At 39.6% G+C, this 21,217-nt stretch overlaps 1 protein-coding gene across 9 annotated transcripts in view; it reads right to left on the bottom strand.

The window, feature by feature from the left end:
- Positions 1–21,217, bottom strand: part of APBB2 (amyloid beta precursor protein binding family B member 2) — a 381,437-nt gene that overhangs the window by 251,322 nt on the left and 108,898 nt on the right. The gene's annotated exons all lie outside the window — the stretch shown is intronic.

Here is a 21,217-nt window from a genome sequence, read left to right as displayed (position 1 = left end):
AGTATCACACTGAGGGAGAGGACTGAGTGTACACTTTGAATACAGATCTTTTCTCTGCTGGCCTCCTAAAGCATGGTCACATAGGAGATTGCAAGGCTCTTCTAGAGAAACTAACCAGCCCCAAAAAAGAGATCTACAGTTAACTAAAACTATGGAAAAAGGCGGGTTCTGAAAAGAAAAAGTCATCCAGTAGTAAGGCCACCAGTTGATGAGAAAGAGAGCTTGCCAACCTGCTCATGCAGAGAGTTTCCAATCAGTTTTCAATGTCTCCACATATATCAAACGGACAGCAATCACCAGACATGTGATGAAGAGTCTCACATGACAAACAGAAACTTTAAAAGGAAACAAGAGTCAATGCTGGAAGCAGGATTTAACTTCATATATACGTTATTAACTCCAAGGGGCAAAAGATATTGCATACATAAAGCAAAAAAGAATAGGATGCTATAAAAATAGAAATACTACAAGAGCAAGAGAGAATTCTTAAAAAGTAATATTATGATCACAGATATAAAAAATCCCTAGAACAGTTAAAAGATAATAAAGGTAAATAAAGGTTCCCCAAGAGTAGAAGAAACAAATGTAAGAAGTCAGAAATTTTTTTAACAACAAACTGAAGGACAAATACAAAAGTTCCAGCATTTGACAAATAAGAGTTTGAGAAAAGGAAGAATATGAAAAACAATGGCAAGAAAATTATCCTCCACCGCCCTACAAGAAATTTCACAATGAATGAAAAAAGTTATAGAGAAAGGCACATCATCATGAAATCTGAGAACATGAGGGAATTTTTTTTAAGAGTCTGAAACCTCTCCCCATCCCCTCAAAAAAGTCACATATAAAGTAACCAGAATCAAAAAAGCATCCAACAATTCAATAATAAAATTGGAAGCAGAAGAAAATGGAAGGAGGCCTCCAAAACTCTCAGGGAAAATAATTTCCAACTTTAAGTTCCATATCAATCGTATGTGAGGAGAGACTAAATGATATTTTCACACATGCCAGTTCTCCAAAAAATATATCATACACACTCTTTCTCAAGAAGCAACTGGGCAAGGTGCCTCCCCGAAAGAGAGACAAAACCAAGAGAGATGCCACCCATCCAGGTCAATCAAGAATTCCCAACATGATAATGAAGGAAAATTCTAGGTCAACAGCTGTGCATAAGGCCTGAAGAGTAAACAGTTCAGAATGGAGTAGGCAAGCAGAAGGCTCTGCAAAAAATGTCACACACACAGACACACACATATAAGAACCAAGAGACAAGCCATTGAGAATTTGGGGATGGGGTGCCTGCGTGGCTCAGTCAGTAAAGTGTCTGACTTCAGCTCTGGTCATGTTCCTGAGGTCCTGGGATCGAGCCCCCTGGTGGGCTCCCCACTCAGCAGGGAGTCTGCTTGTTCTTCTGCCCCTCCCCTGGCTCATACGCACTCATTCTATCTCCTTCTCAAATAAATAAAATCTTTAAAAAAATGTTTGGGGGATGAATAAGTCAATCAAAAAAACAGAAACTTGGGGATCCCTGGGTGGCACAGCGGTTTGGCACCTGCCTTTGGCCCAGGGCGCGATCCTGGAGACCCGGGATCGAATCCCACGTCGGGCTCCCGGTGCATGGAGCCTGCTTCTCCCTCTGCCTATGTCTCTGCCTCTCTCTCTCTCTCTCTCTCTCTCTCTCTATGACTACCATAAATTAAAAAAAAAATTTAAAAAAAAGAAAGAAACTTTAGTATGCTATACAAGGAAGAAAATAAAATCATAGTATACTGTATAACTTAGCTGTGAAAAATATTTACAGTGAAAACAAATGGAGATATAATAATCTTAGAGAGCAAAGGGCAGGTATTTCAGGGAGGAAGAATAAAACAGAGTTAACCCCCTTAACTTCCTTCATAGGAATTCAATGTTTAATGTGTAAAATTGGAAAAAAAATTAAGAAATACTAACATAAACACTTTAAGTTATATGACAGTAAATACATGGAAAAAAGCTAGCTGAACATAAAGTAATTACCTCTCAGAAGAGGAAAATGACAATGCAAATAAGCAGGCAGGAATTTATAAGCTATATATGTTATTATTGCAAATAAAAAAATAAGTTTTAAGAATGGTAGAAATTAATCAATAAATATGTAAACCACCCAACCATATAAGACAAACTGATAATGTGAAATTTCATTCTATGTATAAATTAGCTAACAGATAAATCTAAACCTGTTTCTCCAAGTTAATCAAATTGCTAAAATTCAATTTAGTGCATTTTATGTTTAAGCAGCAAGAAATACACTGAGAGACGCCAATATGCCTAAGTCATCAAGTCACACCTCTAGCTTTAATTAGCACATAATGAAAGGGTCCCTGGGCACCAGTGCACAAGGCAGAATCAGCTATCTTTCTTATCACCAAGTTCGTTAACTGCAGCTGCAGACGGGTTTGTGCGCTGACCACTCCCCTTCTTCCAAAGCCCCTACTGTGGCTTCTTAGAGTGAAGATTTGTCCTTATTGAGAGGTTAAGGATGGATAATATCCAGCATCTGCACCCCTTTCCTGTATTGGGGGAATTCCCCATCATGTGAGTATGGATGAGAGCTACATCTTTCAACATAAAGGCAAAAATGGCTGGACGCCCACCTGCCCCAGACCCCCTTACAGCAAAGGCTGGAGACACAGAGAGGCAGGGACAGAAGGAAATTACCATGGGTAGGGGCAACGGCGACAACATCCAGTGCCAGACGTAGCAAAGGCTGAGGTGACAGAGTTGGTAACCAGTGTCTGGTCCCATCGTTGTGGTCAGCATGACCCAGTATGGTCTCCTGTCCAGTGATAGGGTCCATCCACCCTGCATACAGCTAATCGTATCATATGACCTTGGCTATGAATCTTACTATAGAGTCTGTATTTGCTCCCATTTTTTTCCAACTTCTAGTAGTTCCAGAAACTACCCAATATCTTCTCAATAAATTCCTTCTCTGCTTAAATCATTCAGCCAGTCCCCATGGCTTTGAAGAACCCTGCCTGATATCCTGTCCCAGGAGAGCCAGGAAGCAATAGCTAATGGTCTACTGAAGTTAAGAATAAAACGTTTATGCTGCGTAAGAACCAAGGACATGTTTCCACCAGGAAACACGGGGGAAGGTTAGGTTCTAAGGTACAAAAAGAGCGATGCCGCTGGAACGTTGTGGGTTAAAGAAGTTTCAATAGGTCCATCAATCCTTTGAATTGTTTTCTCTCATTAGGAAACACATTCCTAGTTCAAAACCACTAACTGACTTTACAACAAGCCATGAGAATGTAATCAGTTTGTGAATTGGGAGTTGCCACTATGTACATCTGGCAAAAGACTCACACTCACGATTCTTATTGTGAATCTTATTGTGAGTGAGCAGAAGAGCAGTGGGTGAGGAAGAACCATTTTCTTTGTCTTTCTGCTTTGAAACAGAGTTTCCTGAGAGATGAAGCTGTTTGAAAAGCAGCGGTCAAGAACTCCACATGAATATGAAAATGCAAACCAAGGCCCCCAAAGGTTTGTATTCAACTGTAGAAACATCAATATTGCTGAAAAGCTGCATCCATCAGCTGAGCGTACTGCAGCATAGTTAGTCCAAGTCTGGGAGAGCTGAACCCTAGGCAATTTATCTGCATATGTCTCAGGCTAACCACACAAATGTTGCAGACCAAGCTAGAAGTTAAGATAGATAGCTTAGAACAAACTGTTGATGGGACCAAAAGGGCTTTTATAAAAGGGTCAAAGGCAGTAATGACGTTAATAGAAATGGGGATGAAAAGAACGAAAGCTTCACCCTGTGGTAGCTGTTGTTTCTGGAAACTGAGGAAGTCTTTCATGACAAAGTAGAGCTACCGTTAAAGTCATGATACAGTACAACTACAGTTTTTGTTAGTTGTACAGAACAAGATTATACGCACCCTGGAAAGGAGGCTTTAGAAAATAAATGTGAGGCCGGATGTGTGCATACAATTTCCCTGCCTGTCGTCTTATTTCATAAAGACTTGCCAAGGGATCAATCCCTCAGTCACAGAAGTCGGGCTATACATCACCTTGGAAGAAATTAATTGTATTTCAGTGGTGATGTAAATGCTACCTCAAATTCTATCACCTGCCAAACCATCTTCACCATATATTCCTCTGTGCAGTCAGTTCCCATGAAATATCTAATGGCCTCTAAAACAAGAGTTTCATTCCACAGTTGTCCAAGTGAATTATACTGTGCTCACACAGTGTTTTGAAAAGCTGAGATAAATTTATCTCAGTCAATCCCAGATCCACAGCCACCCCCCTACTTGTTTCATCTGAGGATCACAATGGACAGTGATTCCACACAGCAATATGTTTGTGTATCAAAGTAAATATATAGTCTAATCACCACAGCTCTGTGAAGAACCAGGCGTAATTCTGCTATTTTGGTTTCAGAAATGAAAAGAGAACAAGAGAGAGAGAGAAAAAAAATCCCAAGAAATCAGTCTCAAAAGCTGTTTCCAAGACTACCTTTTTAAGAAATTTAAAAATAAGGGCCAATTTTTATGCACAAGTGTAAAGGAGGCAAATTCATAGCTAGCTAATGAACCTCAAAATGGTAGAACCGTAAACAGCTATTTCCAAAACAGATTCATTGTATCCAAAGCCTGATCTAATATGTTGGTATATAGAAAGATCTCTTTGTTTTTCCTCCCTCTGCAAAGGCTTAAGAGATCATCCAGTAATTCACACAGAGGGGTTTTATTTTGTCTCCTGTAGGTTCTAGTTCCAACCATTATAACCCGCAGAGTTTTCTAGGTTTACTATAAGAATCTCTATTGTATTATATAATCTTGCAAATATTTTCTTACTCGGAATTTCTTTTACTAAACAAATACAACAAGATTTAATTAACACAGCACTGATTTCACCAACATCACGGAACGTACACTGACAGCTATGAAGTTGTAAGGCAAGTATAACATGGTGGGAAAAAGTGATGTATGAAAGTGTGTCAGATGAACCACTAATCCTTCAACACTTACTGCAAACACAGCAGTTTGTAGCAGGCGTGGAAAGGACCTAGGCGTGTGACACAGTCACTGGCAGTCGGGAGCTCAGCATACTCGAGCAACATGATACATGGAACTGTGAACAAACACTGATTCAGACACATCCTAGAAAGATTTATACTTTAAGGAAAAGAGGCTGGGTAAGTCAGATGGGGTCCTATTCTGTCAGATTATGAGGCCTATTATACATATTATTTTTTTTAAGTTTTATGTGACATGGATAGGTCCACACCTCTTGTATTATAAAGGATACCAGTCAACAATGCTGTCAAAGTCAATGTCATGCATTTAAGGAACTTTACCATATCTTGCCAGCATCACTCATCATACTGGAACATTTATTTTTAACTAAAGTTAGAATGTTTTTAACTAAATATTTTTAACTGGGCAGCCCGGGTGGCTCAGCAGTTTAGCGCCGCCTTCAGCCCAGGGCCTGACCCTGGAGACCCGGAATCAAATCCCACGTTGGGCTCCCTGCATGGAGCCTGCTTCTCCCTCTCCCTGTGTCTCTGCCTCTCTCTCTCTCTCTCTGTCTCATGAATAAATAAATAAAATCTTAAAAAAAAAAAAACAAATATTTTTAACTGAGTCTCCTACCAGACCATGAAATATTAGAGGCCAGAGGGGTATCCTACTGAACTTTTACTGCTTATCTCTTGGCACCTACTGAACACATACCAATCCATTATGCTGTTGATGATGAAAGAATGGATGAATGGTGCTACATGAGAAGTTGTTTATTTGATGATTTGTCCAAACGCAAAGATTCTTTTTTTCAAAAAAAAAAAATATTTATTTATTTATTTATTTATTTATTTATTTATTTGAGAGAGAGAGTGTGTGTGCACACACATGGAGCGAGCACACAGGAGAAGAGGGAGAAGGAAAAGTAGACTCCCCGCTGAGTAGGGAGCTCAATGCAGGGCTCAATTCCAGGACCCCAGGATCATGACTTGAGCTAAAGGCAGACACTTAACCAACTGAGCCACCCAAGCACCCCCAAAGATGGATTCTTGACAACAAAATAGTTCAGGAGGCTTCCACAAAGTTACATTTCATTAAGAAAATGGCAAAATTAATATTTAAAAGTATGCAAGAGGTATTCATTGAAGCATTATTCATAAGAGGAAAAATTACATTCTGAATTTTCAAAAATTGGGTAACATGTTTTTCTATTACGGCCAGTCACTTGACAGATTATGGAACTATTAAAAATGACAAATATGAAGGCCTATAACAGAGGAAAATTAAAATCCAATCCATAAAACAAAAATGTTTAATGGTGAAAGGCTGAAAGATTTTCCTTTAAGATCACAAGGATGCCTGCTCTTGCCACTTCTGTTCAATATAGTACTGGCAGTCCTAACCAGAGCAATTAGGCAAGAGAAAGAAATTAAAAGCATTCAAATTGAAAAGGATTTAATAAAAATATCTCTATTCACAGATGACCTGAAAACCTGTCACAGATGTAGAATGCCCTAAAGATTCTACAAGAAAGAATTCAAACTAATAACTGAATTCAGCAAAGTCGCAAGGTATGAAATCAACACACAAAAATCATTTGTTTCTATGTACTAACAATGAACAATCCAAAATGGAAATTAAGACAGCAATTCTATTTAGAATAGCATCAAAAAGAATAAAATACTCAGAAATAAACTTAACCAAGGCAAAAGATATATACACTGAGAACTACAAATGTAGTTAAAAGAAATTTAAAAAGAATCAAATAAATAGAAAGACATCCTGTATTCATAGGTTGGAAGACTTAAAATTGGCAAGATCTCAATACTACCCAAAGCGATACACAAATTCAATGCAATCCTCATCAAAACCCCAACAGCATTTTTGCAGAAATAGAAAAATCTGCACATATTCTCTCTTTTAATAAACTTTAAGGGTGAATAACTCCAACTTACCAACAAACACTTATAATTAAACTATGAAGTAATATATTGAACATCACAAATTGGATGCTACCTTTCGGACACACAGAGGATCCAACATTTATTTTTTTTTTTTATTTTATTTATTTATGATAGTCATAGAGAGAGAGGGGCAGAGATACAGGCAGAGGGAGAAGCAGGCTCCATGCACCGGGAGCCCGACGTGGGATTCGATCCTGGGTCTCCAGGATCGTGCCCTGGGCCAAAGGCAGGCGCTAAACCGCTGTGCCACCCAGGGATCCCGAGGATCCAACATTTAAAATAGAGTGGCATCGGGTTACTGCAGAAGGAGATGGGCGGGCAGGGAGAGGGGGTGGGTTAAATAGGTGATGGGCACTAAGGAGAGCACTTGTGAAAAGCACAGGGTATTACAGGTAAGTGATGAATCACTAAATTCTACACCTAAAACTAGTTTTACACTGTATGTTAACTGATATTTAAAAACTTGAAAAAAAATACAATACTTGCTTTAAAATGCAAAATAAAATAGAATGGCATCATCACCAACATTCAGTCTGACAATGGACCACATTCATGACTTTTTGCATGAAGTAATCACAGGGGAGACTTGGTAAGTCTGCCCTGTCAGAAAACAAGTCTGCCATTGTACTTAAAAAGCACACCAAGAGGGGTGCCTGGGTGGCTCAAACAGCTGAGCAGCTGGCTCTTGATTTGAGCTCAGGTCATGACCTCAGGGTCCTGGGATCAAGCCCTGTGTCAGGCTCCATGCTCAGCACAGAGTCCACTTGAGAATTCTCTCTCTCTCTCTCTCTCTCTCTCTCTGCCCCTCCCCAACATGTTCATTCTCTCTCTAATAAATAAATATTTTTTTAAAAAAGGCACACCAAGAGGATAGTATGTTATCAAAATGACGGGAGGAATGGCGTTCTCCAGCAACAGATGGCTGGGTCTCCACAAAACAGTTATAATCACAGATCAGAGTGGTGTTAAGAATGGGAACTACCATCATTAGAAACTGACAGCTTGAATCTGTTCAAAACCTGTACTGTGTACTTTTAGGAGATATTATAGATTCATAGAATTTATGATTGACAAGGACCTTAAAAATCATATTACATACGAAAATCATTTTATGGATAAGAAAACGAGTAACCCAGGAAGTAGTCATGGTACCTTAGATACCTCAAGGTCACATAACTAGCAGGTGGCAAAACCAGGACTGGAATGTTGGTTTCCATTGTTTCTCCATTTTCCCTAATGAAACTCCTGTGCTTACGTTGGAAGTACCACCTTAGTCTGCTAGCAGAAAAGGTTTCTACACAAAACAATTTTCTTTTTTCCCCCAGATTTCATTGAGATATAATTGACATATAACATTGTATTAATCTAAAGTCCACAACATAATGATTTGATACATGCATATATTATAAAATGATCACTGCAATAAATTTACTCATCCATCCATCCATCCATCCACCACACATTTACAAATTCTTTTTGTTACAATGGGAACTTATAAGATCTATTATCTTAGCAACTTTCAGACATACAATACAGTTTTGTTAAGTACAGTCACCAAACTGTACGTTACATCCCCAGAATTTATTTGTATTATAATTGAAAGCTGGTAACCTTTTGACCACCTTTCCGCATCTCCCCCATCCCGAACCCTTCACCTAAGGCAACCATCATATCTGATCTCTGTTTCTGTAAGTTTGTGGGGAAGGGGTTTAGATTCCTTATAGAATACCATATAGTATTTGTCTTTTTCCACCTGACTGACTTCACTCAGCATAATGCCCTCAAGGTCCACTGCTGTAAATGATACAATTTCCTTCTTTTTTATGGCTTAATAGTATTCCATCGTATATATATGCCATGGTTTCTTTATCACTCAGCCACTGATGGGCACTTAGGTAGCTTCTATATCTTGGCCATTGTAAAGAACACAATGAACGTGGGAGTGCAGATACCTCTTCTAGGTAGCGACTTCATTTCCTTTGAATATATGCCTACAAATGGGATTGCTTGATCATGCGGTAGTTCTATTTTTAATTTTTTGAGGCACCTCCATACTGTTTTCCACAGTGGCTGCACCACTACATTTATATTAATTTAATTTACATTCCCACCAACAGTGCCCAAAGACCTCTTTTCTCCACATCCTCACCAACACTTGTTATCTCTTTTTGATAACAGTCATCCAAACACATATGAGGTAAGCACAAAACAATTTCTTAAAAAAAAAAAAAAAAAAAAAGGCAATTTCTTGACAACTCTTAATTACATCAATATATATAAACCAGCTCACTCCTACTCGAAGCAAGGAACCTCCTAGGATTGCATGGAAGCTTCTAAATGACACCAGATTTTTTGATAGCTGGCTACCGCCATCCCATTCCTAGAGAAAGGGGTTAGGCCTGCCCTACCCCGTGCAAGGGAGACTTCCCAGCATCAATTATCCTTGGAAGAGGTAGAGCCTGAGATAAGAAATAGGACTGAGTAAGGAAAGACTTGGCAGAAAGAAAATGGAAGCCCTCCCTCTTCCAGAGCCTCATTCTCTTTGATGCCCAGACTCTATATTCAGATGTGTTGACAGTCATCTCTTAGGGTGAGAAGTGGTGGCCTGCACAGAAAGCTGGCCTTGTAGGAGGCCTGGGAAGGCTGCATCTAGATCTATATCTGATAGCCAATTTTATGGGATTCTCTGGGGTTTGTTAAAAGTCATAAATTCAACTTTTATCTGTTGTAGATAATTATAGTAGACTAGGAATGGAGTGAAAAATGGGAGGCGGAATTTCCAAAGAACTTCCACAGTGCTGGCCGGCAGCACTGAGGAGCAAGGTCCTCAAAGAAAATAGGAACCTTTAAGACAGGGATCCAAGCATGAATGCAAGGCTCACCCATCAAATGAAGATGGTATCCTTTCTTGATCATGGAAACTCAGAGGAGGCAGCATTAATTTATAACTAGGAGACACAACGGGTTTGCTTGCAAATCATCACAGATTAAACACAGATTTCTCAATACCAACAATACAGGCTAATATTCACTGGCTGAGCACTGTGACAACCACCCAGAATGTGTAAGTCAGCATCCATTCTGATTGGCCAAAAGCTGGGTGTTAACTGGTTTGAGTCTCACCTTTCCAACAATAATTTTAATGCCTCGTCTCCCCACCCTCGGCATCTCCTATGATTCCTTAGCCTGGGAGAAAATTGCCTTTGTGTTATATGGTTACAGTTTATCACAATTTCAGGAATGAATAAATATCCTGTTAATAAACACTAAGCAATAAAGATCATTATTCCTATTTTATATGCTAGAAAATTGAGGCTCAGGGATCCCTGGGTGGCGCAGCGGTTTGGCGCCTGCCTTTGGCCCAGGGCGCGATCCTGGAGATCCGGGATCGAATCCCACATCGGGCTCCCAGTGCATGGAGCCTGCTTCTCCCTCTGCCTGTGTCTCTGCCTCTCTCTCTCTCACTGTGTGCCTATCATGAATAAATAAAAAAAAAAAAAAAAAAAAGAAAATTGAGGCTCAGAGAAAGAAATCACCCACAGGTAGCTAGTGGCAGAGTCCAAATTTAATTCTGAAACAAATGAGTTTCAGAATTATAGAGGAGCAATCCCTCTACTTTGGAAATCTACCCTCCTACAAAAGATAACACTGCAGGGAACAGGAAACTATGGGCCTTGAAGGCAGATGCATTGCTGTGTCTTAAAATATTAATATGGAAAAGACTACTCATCGTATGATTTTAATCCTCCACCCAACTCGCATCCTGCTATCATTGTCAAGAATTACCTGAATATCTCAAACTTTTACTATAGCTGCGTGACAAAATATTAGTCTGTTTCTTCAAAGTCATCTATGTGAACTATAAACCAATTTAGCCCTATTTATCAAGAGAAAAACCTCAACATACATTCTATTAAAGCTTTGGGAGTCCCTCTGTAAATGTCTCATTTGATTAAAATATTACCATCAATTTCAACAAAAGACACAATTTAACAGCAAATTTAAGGGGAAAAGATCTGAATTTAACAAATTTCCCTCCAGCCATTTCTTTAAACCTCCAACAAAAAACTCTGTTCTCAGAAATTATTTCTTTTACTCTCTAGTCAAAGAAGAAATGAAAATGCATCTGAATGAAATTACCAGTGCTGTGGAAATGCTGAGATGCTAAATCAAAACTAGTGACAATAACAAGATGTTCTCCAATGATGCCAGATTCCCTAAACCTACCCATCATCGTGATAACCTTTAAATGCCCTTTCTCATAAGGCTATGCCAGTCATTAGTTGTAATTAAAGTTCATTTTGTCAAAATCAGCTTAGTTTGCTCAACATCTGATTCTTTTCAGGCACCATTCACTGGCTCCCCTTTCTACTTATTTATAAGAGATCAGATACTAGTCTAACATGTAATTTTACTGATACTACATCCACATTTGGTGAATTCGTCAAATAAGTCTGAATGCTGTAAGGTTTCTGTTTAAAGATCCAGACTGTGGGGCATCTGGGTGGCTCAGTGGTTGAGCCTTTGGCTCAGGTCATGATACCAGGTTACTGGGATCAAGTCCCACATCAGGCTCCCCATAGGAAGCCTGCTTCTCCCTCTGCCTATGTCTCTGCCTCTCTCTGTGTCTCTCATGAATAAATAAATAAAATCTTTAAAAAAAAAAAAAAAAAGACCCGGAATGTCACCAATTTTCCCTAGTAAGGTGGCCACTGAATTTATCATCCAAACCAGGACACCTGACAGTGAAAAGGGGCATTATCAAAAATAGTCAAGAGGAAATAGGCAGAGTCAGGACTGTCCCAGCAAGCTGACACATAAGGTTCACTGAACTTATTAAAGAACAAACTACTAGACTTAAAACCCTAAAGACTCAAAAACTGAAATCAAGATCATGGTGGGATAGGGGGCATAGCAGGCTTATGTGTGAAAAGAAGGTCAGAAGCACTAAATAACATCAAAAGAAGGATGCAGTTTTTCTCAAGCATCCAAGTCCAATGGCATTTCCAGATTCCCCAAACATAGCTCTTCCCACTTTGACTATTCCAACAGTTTGTACAGGTGGATTAAGTCCATTACATGTCATGTGCTCTCTTTGCCTATTTATTGGTTTATTTTATTGCCACCCTCACTGTCCTCCTTGATATTACCTTAACTTATCCCCCATTTCCTAGGAGATGCCTGTCCCCTCTCCTCCCTAATTTATTCCCCATCAATAGGCCAATCAACCAGAGTTACTGGGTACTCACTCCATACCAGGTACTGTGCTAAGTACCTCCTACAGTAAAAGGGAAATTCAAAGGTGGATGAAATATAGTCCTTGCCAGGTTATTGTTCACATCTTATTTGAAATACGTTGTTTAAAACTCAATACTGTTTCTCCAACTTCCATTTCTGCATATCCTAAGCAGCTCAAGCAAGGAGTACAATTGCAAAGTAGTCTACTAAAGTCACTTCTCTATTTATAGACAATTTAATATATGTACTGATGTAAAAGAATAATAAACTATTTTGTTAAGGTGTCAACATTTCTACATCTTTTTAAAAGTTATTTATTTATTTATTTATTTATTTATGAGACAATGAGAGCACAAGTGGGGGGAACAGAAGAGGGAGAGGGACAAGTAGACTCCATGCTGAGCAAAGAGTCCAATGTGGGGCTTGATCCCAGGATCCCGAGATCATGACCTGAGCCAAAACCAAGAGTCAGATACTCAATGGACTGAGCCCCCGAGGTGCCAGCAAAATTTCTACATCTTAAAAAAAATCTCACAAAAGCTCTCCCAGCCAAGACACTGCTCTTGGGGAGAGCAAACATTCTCGTATCCCTATTTCCTCCATAAAGCTAGTGATGAACTGATTCTGTCTGCCTACAGAATTTCCAGCACCCTGCAAAGTATCTAATACAAAACAGGCTCTCAGTAAATGTTTATTGAGTAAATGATGAGGGGCTCAGGGTTAACTGTTTTTTTTCCCGATTCCAGCTCCTCAACATTTTTGCTCCACTGATTATTTCCTCTTAAAAAAGCAGCCCTCTGAGTAACAGCTTTGAGAGTAGCCAAAATCCCCAGATCAAATTCCTAGCCACTTAATAGCAATGTAACCCTGAGCAAGGCTTCTAGTCATTCTCTATGCCTTATTCTACTTACATAAAAAATAGTCCTAATCATGCTTATACCTTATTTTTCTTATCTATTAAATAGAGATAGCACCATCTAGTTGGCAGGGTTTTTGTGGTGTTTGCGAAATTTGAAAACAATATACATCCAGGGCCCAGGCGGAACCCGAGAAATGTGTACTGAATGGAAGACTAAATTGCCATCCCGTTCTGCGGCTCCAGATCAAAATATAACCATCAAAATCTAATTTGCCAAAGCTGATCTTCATTCAAACAACAGATATGCATCAAGAGCTATAATGCACAACTGGAGTCTGTCTGCTGTTAAACAGCAAAGGAGGAGTTTAACATCTGCTTTTAAATGTAGGAAAACACCAATTAGCTCACGAGTAAAAGGGGAGGGTGTACAATCGATTTTATTTTCCCCACCAAAGCATCCAAGTATGAAGGGCTTACGGGTTTAAAGCAGGCTGAAGCTTTTTTGCAGGACATCGTACAGTGGGGGCAGGTAACCCTGGGGATGGTTTTTAAATTCAGCATTTAGCTTTTCCCCAGCAAGAACGTATAGGCCCAGTTTGCCCTTAAAGTGCAAAGCTAAGCAGTCAGAAACCACAAGAATAAGATTGGGTCTGAAGAATATTTTTATCCAGCTCGCTGGCCCGTCCAGCTATCTCACATATAAAACCTCAAAGGAGAATAACATCATGAGTCTTTGTGCCAGTTCACATTTATGAAAGAAAATAAACGCTGTGACAGACAGGCGCACACTTGTTTTTGCCACACAGCAATGTTCTGAGACCCATTCTGCTATTTCGCTTCCCCTCTGGCTAAGCTGTGGCCACTGGGAATAAGAAGCTCCCCTTGGGCTGAATTTCCAGCACACCTGAACTTATTGCCTCCAGAGGCCAGGAGAGCTATTTCCAGGCCTTTACTTCTTCTTCACCAGTAACAGGGGTAGAAACAAGCTATGAAACTTCCCTGGGGTTTGGTTTCCTTCCTCCCTGCTCACTAACGCTACTCTCCTGGAAGATGAAAGAAACTCCAGAGTTTTTCAGAGCCCAAAGGCAATGTTGATCTCAAACAACATTTTCCTTTTTTTTAAGCCACCATTTCCTACTCTCCTCGGGCATATAGAGCATGAAGCAAAGCCTAAACTCCCTCCTTAGCGTTCACATAAACAAATGCAGTAGTTGCAAAGGGTCACCCTGGGGTAAACATGGCCTATAATAATGAAATGTCCAATGCTATCCCACAAGCTCACAATTTTGCCCTTCCTTAAAGAATACCTAAGCAAAAGTGGCTCTCATCTGAATGCAGATTTTTCCCCACTAGATTCCCAATGAACCAGGTACATGAACCTATTATCACATAGCCATCTTCATTTATAGATGCTTTCTTGCCAAGGGCCATGGAGTTCATAAACCAAGAAAGCAGGATGCAAACCTAAGTAATCTGACCCCAGGACCTCTGATAATCAGCCCTGTACTAGGAAAGCCCTTCTATTTGTTGTCTGAGTCCAGCTGGGACCAAGCAAGAGTGACCATCAGCATAAGGGTTTCTTGTGTTTTTGCAAAATGAGGTCCTTACCTGCATGAATGGCAGTGTAACATTTTTTATGGACTCATAAATATCATTTAAGACATTTGAGTGTTAGAGCTGCCACAGCAGTGAAGTGGCAAGCACAGCTCTAAGCTTCGAAATAGGACTCGCGAGAAGTCCATTTTAGTCTTGGCTTCAGTCGTTGACAGTAAGTCACAAATTATTTTTCAGATAAAAATGGCAATTAGGAATTTCCTGAAACTTTAGCAATTAATCTAGACATCAAATTAAAATTCAAGGACTCCTTTTATTTTATTTTTTTTTTAAGGACTCCTTTTAAAGTTCTACTTAACTATAACTGCAACTGAAGCTTTACATATATAATAAAAAATTACTGAATCTTAAGAGACAGAAAAGTCCTAAGAGATTATTCATCCTTTTTTCTTTTTTAAAGTAGGCTCCATGTCCAGCACAGAGCCCAACACAGGGCTTGAACTCAGGACCCTGAGATCAAGACCTGAGCTGTGATCAAGTCAGACACCCAACTGACTGAGTCACCCAGGAGCCCCAAAAGATTATTCATCTTACCAGTGCATATTTTGTTGAGCAAAGAGCTATGAAAGACAAAGACAAAAAATAAATGAGACTGGATCCCAATCCTCAGAATCTTCCCATCTAGTACATTAAATAAAACACTATGTAAATAACTATGACCCAATTCAAGTTAAAAACAATGAAAGATAAAAACAGAATATGTTATCAGAGAGATTCAGGTAGCCTATTAAGAGGGTTCAACATATAGAAAAGATTACTTCTAGGGCAGCCCCGGTGGCCCAGCGGTTTAGTGCTGCCTTCAGCCCAGGGCGTGATCCCGGAGACCTGGGATCGAGTCCCACGTCAGGCTCCCTGCATGGAGCCTGCTTCTCCCTCTGCCTGTGTCTCTGCCTCTCTCTCTCTCTCTCTCATAAATAAATAAAAATCTTTAAAAAAAAAGAAAGAAAGAAAGAAAGAAAGAAAGAAAGAAAGAAAGAAAGAAAGAAAGAAAGAAAGAAAGAAAAGATCACCTCTAAGCATAGCACAGTCATTAAAAGCATAAACAAGAGAGTCACAGAGACCCAGGTATGAGTATCAGCTATACCACTCCCTAACTGTGTGACATTAGACAAGTTATATAATCTCCCTGAGTCTCACTTTCAAAATCTTTAAAATGGGACAATAACATCTACCTCTCAGAACTGATATAGGATTAAGGAAAATAAAGCATATAAAACCCTTACTACAGTTCTTCATATACTCTCAGGGTTAACTGCTAGCAGTGGCTGCCAGTCCCAGACCTATTTCTCCAACCTCTGTGTCTAGTTCTTACCCTTATCAATGCCCGTATCTGGTCTGTCCAGGGCCCTGCTAGATCCTATTATCAACTCTTCAAGAGAGAGAGAGACAGAGAGAGAGAGAAAAGAGGGAGAGAGAGAATCCCAAGCAGGCTCCATGCCCAGCACAGAGCCCAATGTGGGGCTCAATCTCACAACCCTGAGATCATGACCTGAGCCAAAATCAAGAGCCGGACGCTTAACTGACCGAGCCACCAGGTACCCCTATCAACTCTCCTTTACAGATGAAGAACTTTGAGACTAGGGAACATGCCCAATGACATATAGTTAGTAAAAAGGCCACCAGGCCTTAGGGTACATGGTTATTTTTTTGTCTAATCTCTCCTATTGTTTTATAAGCAATTAAAAGGCAAGTAGAGCATTTTATTATGCACATTTTCAAAGGTACCCTCTCTGTGTAGGCCCAGACCCCAGCACACAGTTTGGTGAGTGAAATGGCAGATGGTTATTAGTCTCCACTACTCCCCACTCTCACATTCCCTTGTGCAGTGAACAATCTGCATGACCTCACATGGTGGCTGGCCCTGGGTCTCCGGTCTCGTTTTCTCTTTTTCAGTCCATATCCCACACTGCCACCCAGGTGATTTTTGTAAAACTCCCATCTAATTATGAACTTTCCTCTATCTTTAAAGTTTCTATGGTTATTTATTGGTTAGAGACCCGAAGCCTCTAGCATGGCACACATGTGGCCCTCCTCACTCTGGCACCAAAGCTCTTCAAATTTCAGAGCCAACTCTGCTGCACTCCACCATGTTCCACACCCCAACCACAGTAGAGTTCTCGCCACTCTCTGAACATGCCACGAGCTTCGATTCCTCTGCACCTCGGCACATGCTTTTCCTACTACTAGCTCCCACTATTCCTCTTCTTCCTCCCTGTCTTCTAACTCAGCCCAAGACTGTTTCAGTGACAGCTCTTCCATGCAATAAAGACATTTCTTGATTCCTCGGCTGAAATGACTATTCCTTCCTCAGCAGACCCAAGGCACTTGTGAGTCTACCCTCCCCACCCCACTCATGGGAGTCAGGAACATACTGCATGGGCTTTGAAGTTAGAAGGGTCAGAGTTAAAATCCTAACTCAAACATTTTCTAGCTGAACGAGTGTGAGCAAGTTACTTTCCCCCTATATTTCAATAATCCCGGGCAGCCCAGGTGGCTCAGCGGTTTGGCGCCGCCTTTGGCCCGGGGCGTGATCCTGGGGACCCTGGATCGAGTCCCATGTCGGGCTCCCTGCGTGGAGCCTGCTTCTCCCTCTGCCTGTTTCTCTGCCTCTATCTCTGTCTCTCATGAATAAATAAATAAAATCTTTAAAAAAAATAATAATAATCCCTGCCCCAAGAATTACTGGGACAAAATCGAATGACTCAATGCTATGTCTTTCATACTTGCTCAGGTAGTAGAGCCACTCTAAGGGCAGAATGCATGAAATTTCCATACATTTAATTGTATCATGTGAACTAAGAACTACTCTAGGAGGAGAAATTATGCTCACCTGTATATGTATACAGGTTTTCAAATATAAAAAAAACATATGTTTTTGGGACACCTGGGTGGCTCAGCGGTTGAGTACCTGCCTTTTGCCCAGGTTGTGATCCTGGAGTCTTGGGATCGAGTTCCACATCAGGCTCCCTGTGTGGAGCCTGCTTCTCTCTCTGCTTATGTCTCTTCCTCTCCCTCTTTGTGTCTGTCTCTCATGAATAAATAAATGAAATCTTTTTTAAAAAATGTTTTTAAAATTATTGCTCAAAGTTTATCAACTAAATGCTTCAAACCTTTTCTTTCTCCCAATGTGTTAACTTCATAAGTAGTAGCAGATACCAAAAATTTAAGAAAATAGAATAGAAGAAAAACATTTAGGGCAGGCTGGGTGGCTCAGTGGTTTAGCGCCGCTTTCAGCCCAGGGCATGATCCTGGAGACCCAGGATCGAGTTCCTGCATGGAGCCTGCTTCTCCTTCTGCCTGTGTCTCTGCCTCTCTCTCTCTCTCTCTCTCATGAATAAATAAATAAAATCTTAAAAAAAAAAAAAAAGAAGTAAAACACTTAAAGATTAGAGAATTCTATTTATAACTTATTTCGGAGGGAATAGGTAAGTATCATTACTAGATTTTATTTTTTTTTATTTTTTTTTAATTTTTTTAATTTTTATTTATTTATGATAGTCACAGAGAGAGAGAGAGAGGCAGAGACACAGGCAGAGGGAGAAGCAGGCTCCATGCACCGGGAGCCCGACGTGGGATTCGATCCCGGGTCTCCAGGATCGTGCCCCGGGCCAAAGGCAGGCGCCAAACCGCTGCGCCACCCAGGGATCCCTCATTACTAGATTTTAGTAATCAAATACCTCATCTAAGAGGATCCACCCCACTGCTTATCACATAGTATAGGCTGAATTAATTGATATTTGACTTTGAATTTGAAAATCAAATTAAATTCCTTGAAAGCAAGGGCCTATCTCCATTACCTCTGAATCATGAGTCCCTAGCACAGTGGCTGGTGCAAGTAGTTACACAACAAATGTCGATTCAATAAATGAACTTCAAATCGAGAAAGTATGCAAAGGTCTATATAACATTTTGCATCTCCAATTAATTTGGATTGCGATTTACTCCAATAAATTCTAGTCCAAAGTCTGTGATTTGCTCCCTTTGTACCCATTACCTCATCTGCGATGTTTAGAATTTCTTGGGAGGGAGAGATATGTAGGGAGAATCCCTCCTTTGGCACAGAAATATTGATGAAGACAGCAAAGCAGAAGGTACGTGTCACCTGCACTCTTGTAATATAATGAAGGGACCAAAGAAGACACAGTGCTTTATACAGAGTACCTGTCAGACAGTGACACTTACAGTTCTGAATACCCATTTAGTCCCATGAGCCTTTCTATTCAGAACATGTCTGGTTACAGTAAACACTTGCAGAGATTATAGAAGGAGAATCCTAGTCTATTCTGTTTGTAGGTGGAAAACCCACACTATATATTTCACATATTTATTCTCCTCTGTAACCGAAAGCCAAGATGGCTTCAAATTAAACAAAAAGCTAAGATCCAACTGTTATACTTTCACTAAAAAATGATATTGTAGGTAAATATTTATTAGCATGGGGATCCATTATTTATCATTAAGTGGAAAAGACAGGATACCAAACAATTTGAAGAACAGAATCCTCTTTCAGTACTGACATAAAAAGAAACACAGGCATGTGTTAAGTAGAACAGTAAAACAGAAGCTATTTTTTAGTTCCTGTAAAATGGCTAATTTTTCAAAAGCACATCTACACTTTATAAACATTACAGACTCAAGGTGTCCAGAAATCTTCCTTAAATAACTCAATAAAATGCTTTTCCAAATGCAAATGCAATCAAGAAAACATAAGATTAGAGGATGAAAAGATGCTGAAAAGTGTAGAGGTTGTTTCGGGTTCTGGCTTTTTCCTAAAACAGTGTTTGCCTCCCCCCAGAAGAAATCACTGATACATTTCAGTACCCCTTACAGTTTTCAGAGTATAGTCAGGAACATTCTCCTATGATATTTGTCACTGTCAGGAAGGAAGGACTTCCTTCTCCCACTCTGTCCCTTCCTTTTTTTTTTTTTTTTTTAAGATTTATTTATTTATTTTTATTTATGATAGACACAGAGAGAGAGAAAGAGGCAGAGACACAGGAGGAGGAAGAAGCAGGCTCCACGCTGGGAGCCCGATGTGGGACTCGATCCCGGGACTCCAGGATCACACCCCAGGGCCAAAGGCAGGCGCCAAACCGCTGAGCCACCCAGGGATCCCTACTCTGTCCCTTCCTAATGCTGCCTTCCACCTAACAATTCTTCAGGACAGGATTTGTACAGAGCACACTTATATGTTATAACCTCCTTCTTCCCTCTTCTTTTTTTTTTTTTTAACCTAATGGTAAACTATGAACAGCCTTCTGTGTACATAAATATCCACCTATAACACCAGTTTTAGGAAGCAGGGATCTTTTTGACCTGGTCCCTCTGGTAACACAGGGGCTGTCTTTAGCTTACTACTGTGACCAGAGGTCCCACAGATGCCTTGCCTCTACAAAATGGAAATAGAACTTTTACAGCAATGGTGCAAAGGGAGTATTTTGGTATAATGGAAGGAAAATACCTCATATATTAAATTTTAAAGCGATGCTAAATTATTTGAAAGGCACTTTATAAGTAGCTTACTTTCTGGGGCTAAGTTATATTTCCAATCTAATCATCAAATATCTGGATCTTGATGCCCACAATCTTTTGCCCTTTTCATTCCACTTCTATGGACAGACTGATGACTTCTAACATAATCCTCTTTCAAATACCGTTCCAAGAAGGAATAATAACTATACCTCATAGGATTTCCTTTACGTTAAGGTTAATATGTGAATATAAAATTCAACTAGATAAATTGCTATCATTTTTTAAAATGCCACTGACAATAGTAGTTCACTATTGCAAATATTTCACTGTACCATTAAAAAACTGTCTTTGGAGAAAATTTTCAAGGTCCTTGTTCTCAATGAATTTATATGGACAGCCCTCAGAAATTATATTTGTGGTGTATGTATCCTCTGTGTATGTGTATGTGTATCAGTACAAATAACTTATTTAATCTAAACAGGCTTCATAATTAATGGCCCTTACCTTATTATATAATAATACACAATTTAATTATAAGTATATTTATAGTGTGTAAATATAACAAGAAAATCTGATCTTACTATTTGATACCTCTATGGAACTTCTAGAACAGAGTTCTCTTCTGTCTTGTTTTGTTTTAAACACATTTTAACTAGCTTATATGTACTGTCAAAAATGTAGAGGAACCATAAGACACAAGATGGAAAAAGTTAGGAACCTACTTAGTAATTTAGTGCACAAACAGTCCCTATAATCCATGACACTATTTCTGGAACATGCCAGAAAAAAGATTTGTGCATGAATGTGCATATAAATGTTTATGATGCGTTGTTTTGCTTACATTCTTATGGCCATTCATACTTCTGCATAAATCCTACAATAAAGCAGACTGACTTTATTATCTTCAAGGCCCTTTTTACCTTTTCAAAAAGATCTGGGAATAAAACAGAACTCTATGGTCCCAAGCAATTTTTTCTAAAAGATGGCAAAACTATTTACACAGTCTTAATTAGAATATTTCAGGGTACCTCCAAAAAGCTATAAAACAAGAAAACTGACAG

Source organism: Canis aureus, chromosome 2 (genome assembly GCF_053574225.1).
Source record: "Canis aureus isolate CA01 chromosome 2, VMU_Caureus_v.1.0, whole genome shotgun sequence".
NCBI classification, from domain to species: Eukaryota; Metazoa; Chordata; class Mammalia; order Carnivora; family Canidae; genus Canis; species Canis aureus.
The sequence above is the reverse complement of the archived record's forward strand: the minus strand, read 5'-3'. Positions and strand labels throughout refer to the sequence as shown.